This window comes from Panthera leo, chromosome F3, assembly GCF_018350215.1.
Source record: "Panthera leo isolate Ple1 chromosome F3, P.leo_Ple1_pat1.1, whole genome shotgun sequence".
Lineage (NCBI taxonomy): Eukaryota > Metazoa > Chordata > Mammalia > Carnivora > Felidae > Panthera > Panthera leo.
In genome coordinates, this window is record NC_056696.1 from 21,180,669 (window position 1) to 21,193,688 (window position 13,020).

A 13,020-nucleotide genomic window follows, 5' to 3' on the forward strand; every position below is an offset into this window, starting at 1 on the left:
CCCAACTCAGAGCTCGATCTCACAAACTGTGAGATCATGACCGGAGTCAAAATCAAGAGTGGGACACTTAACCAATTGAGCCTGCCAGGTGCCCCCAAAATGTATTTTTAAACAACTACACTAAGTTCAGAATTGAGGTAAAACTTACAAAACAAAAAGATACACAGGATATATATTACATTTATAGTTTTTTGGGGTTTGTTTTTGAGAGAGAGCGCACACACACCAGCGGGGGGAAAAGGGCAGAGAGAATCTTAAGCAGGCTCTATGAGCAGCATGGAGCCCCACTTGGGGCTCAATTTCACGACCCTCAGATCATGACCTGGCTGAAATCAAGAGTCCTGCGCTCAACCAGCTGAGCCACCCAGGGGCCACTACAGTCATCTTTTTCTTAAGTATGCTTTTACAAGAAAATTTACTGCATCAAAATTTAGCCATTTTTAACAGCCTCATAACCTCAAAGCTTTGGAAACTAAGTAGCTTGTTATGAATTAATAAAATTTGTGTCTACACATCTGTAAAAATTTCACTTGCTAAATAATAATGTCAACAAGATTTTAGGGATAAAGTTATATAAAATTTAAAAGTTAGTTGTAAAGCCATTTTCTCTATTTAATTTAAACTCTTAAGCAAATTAAAATGGTACTAAAAACATCCTTAGCTATATGTTAAAACCAAGTGTCCCAAAGATTTTTATCAGCAAAACCATGATCATCTACTTCCAGTTATTTGTACCTCAAAAAAATATCAATGGAAGTCGTAAAATATTCCATAAATCAGATAGCCTATATAACCAAACTGGAACTTCTTACAAAAATAAGCTTTATTATTTTTTTAATGTTTGTTTTTACTTATTTTGAGAGAGAGAGAAAACACACACACGCGTGCAGGGTTGGGGCAGAGAGAAAGGGAGAGAATCCCAAGCAAACTCCTTGCTGTCAGCGTACAGCCCAATATCGGTCTTACCTACCTTGAGATCATGACCTGAGGTGAAATCAAGAGCCTGGGAGCTTAACTGTGCCACCCAGGCGCCCGGGTTCTATAAGCTTTTAACAGATAAATTTCCACTTACACTTTGCATACTTCACTTCTAAATAAATTTAACTATGCAAAATATGAATTCAAAACAAAATAAATAAGGAAGCAATAAACACAACCATAAGGCTGGCAATTAAGTTTGAAAAGTTTAGATAACAGGGAAATACAAATCAAAACCACACTCAGCTATCACCTCACGCCAGTCAGAGTGGCCAAAATGAACAAATCAGGAGACTATAGATGCTGGAGAGGAGGTGGAGAAACAGGAACCCTCTTGCACTGTTGGTGGGAATGCAAACTGGTGCAGCCACTCTGGAAAACAGTGTGGAGGTTCCTCAAAAAATTAAAAATAGATCTACCCTATGACCCAGCAGTAGCACTGCTAGGAATTTACCCAAGGGATACAGGAGTACTGATGCATAGGGGCACTTGTACCCCAATGTTTACAGCAGCACTCTCAACAATAGCCAAAGTATGGAAAGAGCCTAAATGTCCATCAACTGATGAATGGATAAAGAAATTGTGGTTTAAATACACAATGGAGTACTACGTGGCAATGAGAAAAAATGAAATATGGCCCTTTGTAGCAACGTGGGTGGAACTGGAGAGTGTGATGCTAAGTGAAATAAGCCATACAGAGAAAGACAGATACCATATGGTTTCACTCTTATGTGGATCCTGAGAAACTTAACAGAAACCCATGGGGGAGGGGAAGGAAAAAAAAAAGAGGTTAGAGTGGGAGAGAGCCAAAGCATAAGAGACTGTTAAAAACTGAGAACAAACTGAGGGTTGATGGGGGGTGGGAGGGAGGGGAGGGTGAGTGATGGGTATTGAGGAGGGCACCTTTTGGGATGAGCACTGGGTGTTGTATGGAAACCAATTTGACAATAAATTTCATAAAACACACACACACACACACACACACACACACACACACACACACACAAACTTTGTGGACCTGAATTTGAACTAAAATAATCAACAGGAACGAATAAACATATTATTTTACCTTAAAGAAAAAAAAAAGTTTAGATAACAGGTCGACTTTCACTTAGAAGCAGATAATCACAGGGCTGTTACCTTCTCAATATAAGGAGAAGAGCATCTTTATATGAATGTGTAAAGCACTCACTCAAGTTGATTAATCACAAAACAGGAATTCAACAACAAAAAGCTGCTGTCTTTGTTAATATATAACTTAAATAATCAAAAAACTACAACAAAAAACAAACCTAAGGCAAAAACACTGTGGAAGAGTACTGAACTGGAAGTCAGAAGACCTAAGTTCTAATCTTTCCTCCATCATAACTAGATAGGTGAATTTACTACTGTGCTCCCATTTCTCCAACCTATAAAATTAAAGGGCCGGGGAAGAGATCACTCTAAAGTTATTTTCAGCTCAAAAGTCTTATGATTCCATGAATCATAACTGAGGCATATCATATTTTGTTTTCATATTTTAGGAACTCTAGACAAGCAGATCAAATTAATAGAAATTAAGAGTAAATTATTGATGCCCTTCTAGTATACAACTACACAATGTGTAAAATTGCTTTAGAACTAATTTTCAGAGTTCTTTTCGAGTACGTTAGTCATTTTAATGCACTCCCTAAACTTGACTGGATCCAGCAATTCCTTATTTAAAAGTTTTCCTAAACTCTCAGTGTGCTAGGCTTTCCTTTTATCTTTCATTTTCTATTCCTCTTCTCCTTCCAACACTATTTATATTTTAGTATGCTTTCACAGTGATCATTTTGCCTATTTCCTACACCTTTACTACATCTGGTTTTTATGTCTTCCCTATCCATGATTTCATTTTTGATTTGAAGTGCCTCTAATCCAAAAAAAAAAAAATGTGCCTCTATTCACCTAATTAGATATTAAGAGTTCTGAGATCCTCAAATTTCAGATTTATTTTCTATGATGCAACTCATTTCCACACTATCAGAGACACAGGACGTTTGCTAGCAAATTCACACATATTATTCAGTCATTCAAAACTTAAATTTTACATGTTGACATTTTTTATATTCCATGTGTTTTCACCACTAGCAACCTGCTTGCTTAAAGTCTAAGAATTTTGACTTTTAAATACTTTTTAGAATATTGATACATGCTGGAGAAACCAAACCAGTTTCAAATTCAAAATGTCACCTAGTAAAAGTGGAGAGGAAAAAATAGCACCCAATATTTAATTTGTCAAAACTCTGCCACTCAGTCTTTTTTGGTAGGCCTAAGAAAAAAATTCATTGCATACTATAACTATAAAAGGTATTGAAGTTTCTTTTGGGATCTTACCACATTTCTTTAAGATGCAAGTGATACTTAGGGGATCTATACAAACAAATTTAAATGATTACAGAATTTAACTCTAAGTCCTCAAGTTACCATTTTTTTCTTTTCTTTTTTTTAGTTTATTTATTTTGAGAGAGCGAGGGTGCACTCAGGGGAGGGGCAGATGGGGGAAGGAGGGGGGGAGGGGGGAGAGAGGGGGAGAGAGGGGGAGAGAGGGGGAGAGAGAAAATAAATATTAATCTCAAGCAGGCTTCTGTGCTGCCAGCACAGAGCCTGATGCAGGGCTTGAACCCACAAACCATGAGATCATGACCTGAATGCAAGAGTGGGACAATTAACCAAATGAGCCACCCAAGTGTCCCCCTAAAGTTATCATTTAAAAATATAAATACTTGAAGTGATTGGCGAAGTAGGAAGAACATGTGACTCAATATCGGGGTCATGAGTTTGAGCCCCAGGTTGGGTATAGAGATTAATTGAAAAAATAAAATCTTAAAAAATTGTAAATATAAATACTATCAATTCACTTTTTTACTCCTTTCTTCAGTGGTAGAAGTCAAATCCCAGAGAGAAATGATTCTTAACTAGATTTGATAAAAACTCACTGTATCTAGTACAGTGCTACATAGTCTATGGCTATTTTAGACTCATAACTTGTCTCTCTGCTTTCATCTTTGTCCCCAAGAGTTTATTCTCCACAAAGAAGTCAGACTGAACCTTTTAAATATAACCCCCACAGTCCAAGATTCCCATCCTGCTCAGAATAAAGTCCTAATTCCTTATGATGGTATGCAAGCCTTCCATAAATTGGCCCTCAGCAGTCTCCCTCATCCCCCCCGCAACTTTTACCTTCTTTTACCTTCTATATATTATCTCCCAACATTCTCCCACCAGGTCAGTCCTCTCTAGCCAGTCTAACCTCTGCCACTCCAGAAGGATACTTCTGCCTTGAAAATATTCTCCAAAACTTTGTCCTTGATGATCCTGTTCCTAGAATGCTGTTCTGAAAGCCTTAAGTCTCATTTCTTCAGATCATTCAATTCTCTGCTGAAATGTTACCCTACCAGAGGATTTCTCTGACCATTCTATCTAAAACAGCACCTCCCCTATTGGTCTGTCCTAGAAGTCATCACCATTTACAACTACATGGATGTAACTAGAGGATATTATGCTAAGTGAAATTAGTCAGAGAAAAACAAATACCATATGACTTCACTCATATGAGGAATTTAAGACACAAAGCAGATGAACATAAGGGAAGGGAAGAAAAAATAATATAAAACCAGGGTGGGAGACAAAACATAAGAGACTCTTAAACACAGAGAGCAGAGAGTTGTTGGAGGGGTTGTAGGAGGGGGGATGGGCTAAATGGGTGAGGGGCATTAAAGAAGACAGTTGTTGGGTTGAGGATTGGGTATATAGGGGATCAATCACTGGAATCTACTCCTGAAATCGTTGTTGTGCTATATGCTAACTTGGATGTAAATTTAAAAATAAACTTATTAATTAAAAAAATAAGTCCTCTCCACATGATGTAGTAAATAAATAAACACTGAGTGCCTGTCTCCACCACTACAATGTAATCTCCACGAAGGCAGGGAGTTTCATTTGTTCACTAACATATTCCCAGTGCCAACAAAGTGTCTGGTTGGTGCTCATTAACTGCTAAGTAAATGAAAATTCGAAATGTACGACTCTAGAAGCCATGCTGTCAACTTTAATTATTCATAAATACTAAAGAAATCCTTTAAATAATATATGTTAAAAGTGTCATTTAAACCGGGAATATCGTTTGACTCTAAGGAAGAGAAGTGGGTGGCTGAAGGGAGAGAGGTGTAGGGCAATTTAATAGACACCTCTTAAATCTTGAGCTATATTAATGCGTTAACACTATATTAATGTGCTAATAACTTCATTAACTGTATTAACGTGCTAACTTAAATCCTGAACTGTACTAATGTGCTTTTTCTTAATTTTAATAAAATTTTAAAATTTAATAGTAATATCACTGCTGGATTTACAAAAATGTTCCAGTCCAATCCTGCATTTTCAAGATATAGAACACTAGTAGCAAAAATATGATTTTCTTTATGTTGTTCTGGGATGTTTTAATAAAATTCTTCAGGAATTTCTCAGGGCAGAAGAAGTTATATGTTCCTTCTTTAATGTTCCCATAGTCTTCTATTAAATAGCAATCACCTTGTCACTAGGAAGTTGTTAACTACATTCACTAGTTCATTCACATAAGATAAAAGAGCCAAACAGTAAGTATGATAATGCCTTTAACTAATTACAGAGTTGTGTGCCAAGCACAAGGTTATCAGAAACTTTGTTACTAACAAATATTCCAGGAGAGGCTCTAGTACATCCAGAATTTAAGGTCCCAGCTCTGGTAATGGGAATGGGTGGGAAGAGCACTGGAAAAGGAAAAGTGGAAGTAGCTCTTCAGTCACTTTCCATTATCCCTTATCATCACAGCCAATCCCCTATTTAGCCAGGAAGTCACTCCCAGTTCTCTGGAAAACAGTGCTCCTCTCAACAGGGCATGAAGGACACATGAAGAAGGTCACTTTCAAAAGTGGAAACCCAGGGGCGCCTGGCTGGCTCAGTCCATATAGCATGTGACTCCTATAGATGTCAGGGTCATGAGTTCATGCCCTACATTGGACATAGAGCTTACTTAAAAAAAGCAGGGAGGGGGGAGCCAGCATGATAGTAATGAACTCCTTCATGAACCAATACTAGACTTAAAGCCCTTCCTATTTTATACTTGTATTGTATCACAAAGGATGAGAATTATAAAACCAACTTGAAAAACTAAGCACTGATTTCTGCCAGCTGTAAGGTAACAGACTACTGTACTTCTTAATTTTCAAGTTCAGATAATGCTGCATACTTTTCCAACTCCTATATATTAAAAATATGAGACAAGCTGAATCTTCTGTATGAAATCATTTTAACCATATACACATATTCCCCCATCATTTAAATCATCTCTACTAGTATGAAGATAAAAAAAAAAACAAAACACAGGGGTGCCTGGCTGGCTCAGTCAGTAGAGCATGCAACTCTTGATCTCAGGGTCATGAGTTCGAGCCCCACACTGGGTGTGGAGCCTCCTGAACGAACACACAAACACACACAAACACACACACACACACACACACACACACACACACACACACACACACACACGACTTCTCCCCTGAAATTACAATTAATTACTCCCTAAACTGAAATTAGAAAAAAAATTGACAGTCAATTGGAATCCATCATATAAAAATTAAGCTCAACTATACTTTAAGTAAGTAAATAAAATTCAGTTTGGACCTACACAAAAGCACCATAAATGGTCTTCTGTTTTGTTTCTTTTCTTTAAAAGAAAAAAATAATTTATCGCAAACACAAAAGGTATAAAAACAAAACAGCAACTGTGATAACTCTATGGACCAGAAATTCTGCCTTTCCTCTATAGTCAAAATATAACAAAACACAAACCAGTCATCGTTCATTTATTGATTTAGTCATTGTATTGTATACAGAAGGGAACTTAACCAGACTCAGTAGTCATAGAACTAGTTATGAAAAATGGCAGAGAGGACTATTCTGGCTCTCACTACACCACAGGTATGTACAGCTAGCATCCTAGTCATGCCAGTCCACCAATCCAAATGCACAACCAAAAAGCTAATTATCACAACACACTCTTTACTCTTTCCCCATTTCGCTAGGGAGACAGAGATGAAAAAATGTATTATTAGAATGTCAGATGGAATCTTTCCACCCAACACGGTTATCTCTATAATATCCTGTAAAGTTATCACCTAAACGCTAATTAAAACAAATTCTGAGTAACTCTTATGCCACCTTTATTTTCAATGAACAATAAAATACTTATTCTTATCCCAGACTGCCTGACTCTCCATTGTCCAAATTATGTTGTCGCAATGGCACAGGATTTCAGCCATTTGTTGTATGTATAAATAGCAGAAATCAGGTGAATTGAGGAGTTAAATCTGATAAGCCAATCTGTAAGTAATGTGCAGAGAGATATTAAATATATGCTATGCAGAAAATTCGTACATTCATATAGTAGACAAAAACTTTTTAATGAGGAATTTATCTGGAATAAAGAATAAATTTTTGGTCAACCAAAGTATTTTCTGAAACATTAAGTCTGATAACCTTTTCCTAATACAAAAGACTGAATTTTTTCCTAAGACTAAATTTCTTGAAACTTGGCTATTTTAAAAATAGAACTCGGGGTGCCTGGGTGGCTCAGTTGGTTGAATGTCCGACTTTGGTTCAGGTCATGATCTCACGGTGAGTTCGAGCCCCGCGTTGGGCTCTGTGCTGACAGCTCGGAGCCTGGAGCTACTTCACATTCTGTGTCTTCCTCTCTGCCCCTCCCCTGCTCGCAGTGTGTCTCTCTCTCAAAAATAAATAAACATTAAAAAAAAATTAAAAAACAGAAGTCACTTTTTTAATATATTTTTCTTTAAAGCATTATTTAATGGCACTTTGTCTACTTAAATTACCAGGAAGAAATCAAGATAATATTAAACTCTTGACTACCTTTAGAAGCAGCATGAATGATCCTGTTATGTGTACCTAAGATCATAGTTCATATTTCTAAGTTAAAGGTCTAAAAGAACACACATGATACAATGGAGAAAATTTTAACAAACTCAAACCATATATCAGCCTCTCTGACTTTCCAAGGAAAAACACAACTGAGAAAATAAATGGGAATCCTTACTTTCCCATACTAAGAAACAAAAATAACCAGTTTTTCTAACAGGCTCACATAAATAAGCTTAAGGCATTACCGTCAGAAAAACTGGCCAAAAAAATCACACTGTGAATTTCCACACTTTAAAAATGCAGCAAATCCCATGACCTCCTTTATTTGTGGAGTCTAAAATAGTCAAACTCAGAGAGAGTGTAGAATGATGGTTGTGCTGGGGAGGGAGAGGAAATGAAGAGATGCTGGTCAAACAGTACAGAGTTTCACTCAGGCAAGATGAATTCTGGAGACCTAATGAACAGCATGGTGACTACAGTTAATAATAGTGTTGTGTACCTGAAATCTGCTGAGAGTAGATCTTAAGAGTTTTTCCCATACCAAAAAAAGAAAATGTTGATTAGCTTGATTGTATTCACTTCACAACATATACATATATCAAAACATTATGTTGCATATGTATACCAAAACATCAGGTATCTGTCAGCATACATCAAAATATAAATATACAACCTGATGTTCTAATCAACTGTATACAATTCCAATTTGTCAACTATACCTTTAAAAAGCTGAAAAAAATGCTGCAAGTTCTTCCACACGTGACTATTATTGTCAAATTAATAGATCAAACCAGACCTAAAAGTCTTTTTTTCATGTAAGCAAGTGGGAGTAATAATTTTATTTAAGTGGGAGATAATTTTAAAACTACATATAGTGGCAAGTGGATTTTGTAAGTACTGGAGTATCCCCTAGTGGACTGGTAAGGAACAGGTTTTTGTGCTTATTAAGTTCAACTTTGTTAAGTCTCAGATCTTAACAGATTCACTAACAATACTAACCCAAAAAGTATGTATTTTCCAATCTTCTTTAATAATATCCTGATGATATAATTTAAAATAAGGGAAGTCATTACGGAAATTACTCAAACTACCTCACTGATCTAAATGTCAACAATGAAATTATGAGTATTAAGGAGAGTGCTTCCTAAAGAGCCAGGAGCTGCCAAAAATGAATTTGAGAAACTATGAAAAGGGCCTGAAAATGATTCTTTTACATATCATGTAATTTCTTTTCTTTTCTTTTTTTTATTTATTTTGAAAGAGAGCACATGCACACACAAGCAGAAGAGAGGCAGACAGAGGGAGGGAGAATCCCAAGCAGGTCCCACAATGTCAGCGCAGCCCGAACCCACGAACTGTGCGATCATGACCTGAGCCGAAACCAGGAGTTGAACACTTAACTGAGCCACCCAGATGCCCCAACATACCATATAATTTCTGACAACATGCGGAATATGAAGAATGACTAAAAAACCATTTTTAAGGCATCAACACCCTATACACAAATGAAAACAAAATGACTATTTCATGTTTTGCAATCAAGCAAAATCTACTGAATACAAAGTATACAAAATCTTCTCAATCATACTTGAACACATTGAAAACAATGCTACCCTGTTTCTTCCATCCACACCATCTGAACAGAACACCTTCTGTTCCCCCTATCTAAAACACTCTTCGCACTCCTATCCACTGACCCATTTAATTCCTACCCATCCTTCAAATCTCAACTAAATCAACACTAACTTCCCCAACTAGGTACAATTCTACTATTCTGCTTCTAATGGCATTATGTACCTCAATTTTTACTGATTTATTTAAGAAATGTCTGCTCATTTTATCACCGGGTTATTTACAGAGTTCTATGATCTTACCCGGTTGTTGTGACAAATAAGTGATACCTGTATAAACCACCTTTTAATAATACCAGCCACCATGTAAATGCTATTAGTGGCCCCATTAAACTGGTCCGAGATAGTGCTTCTGCCATCTAAGATTATTCTTCAGTTTTGTTTCGTTGTTAAAAATCCCTTTATTATCAGCATTAACACAGTACTAGAGTAGTTCTACTTTATTGTCAAATTCTTTGATATCCCTCTCTTCAAGCGGTAGAGCTTAATTCCCTACCCTGTGAGTAGAATTAGCAACTTGCTTCTCACAAAAAGAATAAGGTGGAAGAAAACTTGTGTGACTTAGGGATTAGGTCCTAAAAGGTACTGTGGCATTCTGTTCACTCTCTCTCTAGAATTATTTGCTCTGGGGGAAGCCAGCTGCCATATTGTGAGGGTACTCAAACAGTGCTATCAGAGCGATCCATGGGACAAGGAACTGAGACCTCCCACTGGCAACCATCCTGAAAACAGATCTTCCATCCCCAGACAAGCCTTCAGATGACTGCAGCTCCAGTTGGCAGGTTCAGTGGAACCTCCCAAGACACCCTGAGCCACAATCACTGAGATAAGAAACTTCCGGATTTCATTTTTTTTTCATGTTTATTTATTTTTGAGAGCGAGAGAGCACGCGCGCACACACACGGAGGAGGGGCAGAGAGAGAAAGAGGGAGAGAATCTCAAGCAGACTCCGTACTGCCAGTGCAGAGCCCGAGATGGAGCTCAAACTCATGGACCATGAGATCATGACCTAGCTGAAATCAGTCAAAGGCTTAACCGACTGACCCACCCAGGCACCCTGAAACTTCCAGATTTCTTACACTGAGAAATCATGTGAGATTATAAATACCGGTTATTCTAAGCTGTTAAACTTCAGGGTAACTAGTTACTCACCAATAAATATATTGTATTTAATATGTTTAAAGAAAAAAGAGAGGGGCACCTGGGTGGCTCAGTGGGTTAGCACCTGACTCTTGATTTTGGATAAGGTCGTGGTCTTACAGTCTGTGGCATCGAGCCCCTCTCACAGTACAGACCCTGTCTGGGATTCCCTCTCTCTGCCCCTCCCCCTCATGCTCATTCTCATTCTCTCTCAAAATAAACTCTAAAAAAAAGAAAAAAAAGGGAATAATGATAGTAAAGGAAAAAAAGGGAATAATGATAGTAAAGGAAACAGATACTACTAAAAAAGACCAACAACAACAAAATAAATCCAATTCAAAAATGGGCAAGGGATTTGAATAGACATTTCTCCAAACTGGATGTACCAATGGCCAACAAGCACATGCAGAGATGCTCAACATCGCTAGTCATCAGGGAAATGGAAATCAATCCCACAATCAGATACCACCTCCCACCCACCAAGCTACCATCAAAAAAACAAAAAATAAGTGTTAATGAGGATGTGGTAAAATTGGAATCCTTGTGCACTAATGGTAGGAATGTAAAATGGTGCAACCACTATAGAAAAAAGTATGGCAGTTCCTCAAAAGATTAAAAGAGAATTGCCATATGGGGCGCCTGGGTGGCTTGGTCGGTTAAGCGTCCGACTTCGGCTCAGGTCATGATCTCACGGTCCGTGAGTTCGAGCCCTGCGTCGGGCTCTGTGCTGACGGCTCAGAGCCTGGAGCCTGCTTCGGATTCTGTGTCTCCCTCTCTCTCTGACCCTCCCCCATTCATGCTCTGTCTCTCTCTGTCTCAAAAATAAATAAACGTTAAAAAAAAAATTTACAAAAAAAGAGAATTGCCATATGACCCAATAATTCCACTTCTGGATATATACCCCAAAGAAATTAAAGCAGGGCTCAAAGAGATATCTGTGTAACGTTAAGTTCATAGCAACATTATTCACAATAGTCAAAATGTGCAAGTAACCCAAATGGTCCATTGACAGATGAGTAAATAAAATGTGGTACACACATACAATGAAATATCATTCAGCCTTAAAAAGGAAGGAAATTCTGTCATAAGCTACAACATAGATGAACCTTGAGGTCATCATGTTAAATGGAATAAGCCAATCATAAATAGACAAATACTGTACTTAGTGTCGTCAAATTCACAGAGACAGAAAGTAGAATGATGGTTGCCAGGGGAAGGGGAAATGGGGAACTAGTTTGTTTAATAGGTACAGGGTTTCAATTTTACAAGATGAAAAGAGTTCTGGGGATGGATGGTGGTGATGGATATACAATATGAATACACTAATGCCACTCAAGTATATATTTTTATTTATTTTTAATGTTTATTTTTGAGAGAGAGAAAGAGAGAGACAGAGAGAGAGAGAGACAGAGAGAGAGAGAGAGACAGAGAGAGAGAGAGAGACAGAGAGAGAGAGGGAAAGAGCATAGAAGCGGGGTAGGGGTAGAGAGAAAGAGAAACACACAGAATCCAAAGCAGGCTCCATTCTCCAAGCTGTCATCACAGAGCCTGATGCAGGGCTCGAACTCACAAACCAAGAGATCATGACCTGAGCCAAAGTCGGACACTTAACTGAGTCACCCAGGCACCCCTCAACCGTATATTTTTAAATGGTTAAAATGGTAAATTTTATATTCTGTGTATTTCACAATTTTTTTTAAAAAAGACCAGACATTTTAAAGAGAATCAAATGGAACATGCAGAAATGAAAAATATAGCAACTGAAATCAGAAGTTAAATTGATAAACAGCAGATTAGACCAGCTAAAGACCACACTAAAGAAACACACAAAATGTAGCACAGTCATACAGCAAATGAAAACACGGAACAGCAGTTAAGCAACATGAGGACAGAACAAAAGGTCCAACATATGTCTAAACAATGTTCAAGAAAAGAGCAGAGAAAATGGGAAAGAGGCAATATTTGAAGATGCAATTGTTGAGACTTTTCCAGAACTGAAGTTTCAGGAAGCACAAATAATCACTACTGGATAAACAGGAAGAAATCTACACCTAGATACTTTGTAGTGAAAATGCAGAGTACTAAAGACAAAAAGATTGGTAAAACCGGTACATAGAAATGACAGACCGTGTCCAAGAAGGATAATTACACTGACAACTAACTTCTCAATAGCAATAATGAAACCCAGAGGATAATAAAATAATGTACTGAAAAGGCTGAACACTAAATCGGATAGACCTCACAGCTGTGCAATTTAGCCTACTATGACTTTAAGGGCCCCTATGCGCTCACGAAAAGAGAATAAACTCTCATCATGTTATAATGAACTCTC

At 37.5% G+C, this 13,020-nt stretch overlaps 1 protein-coding gene across 4 annotated transcripts in view; it reads right to left on the reverse strand.

The window, feature by feature from the left end:
• The window catches only part of ABL2 (ABL proto-oncogene 2, non-receptor tyrosine kinase), a 104,526-nt gene that overhangs the window by 65,021 nt on the left and 26,485 nt on the right, over positions 1-13,020 (reverse strand). The gene's annotated exons all lie outside the window — the stretch shown is intronic.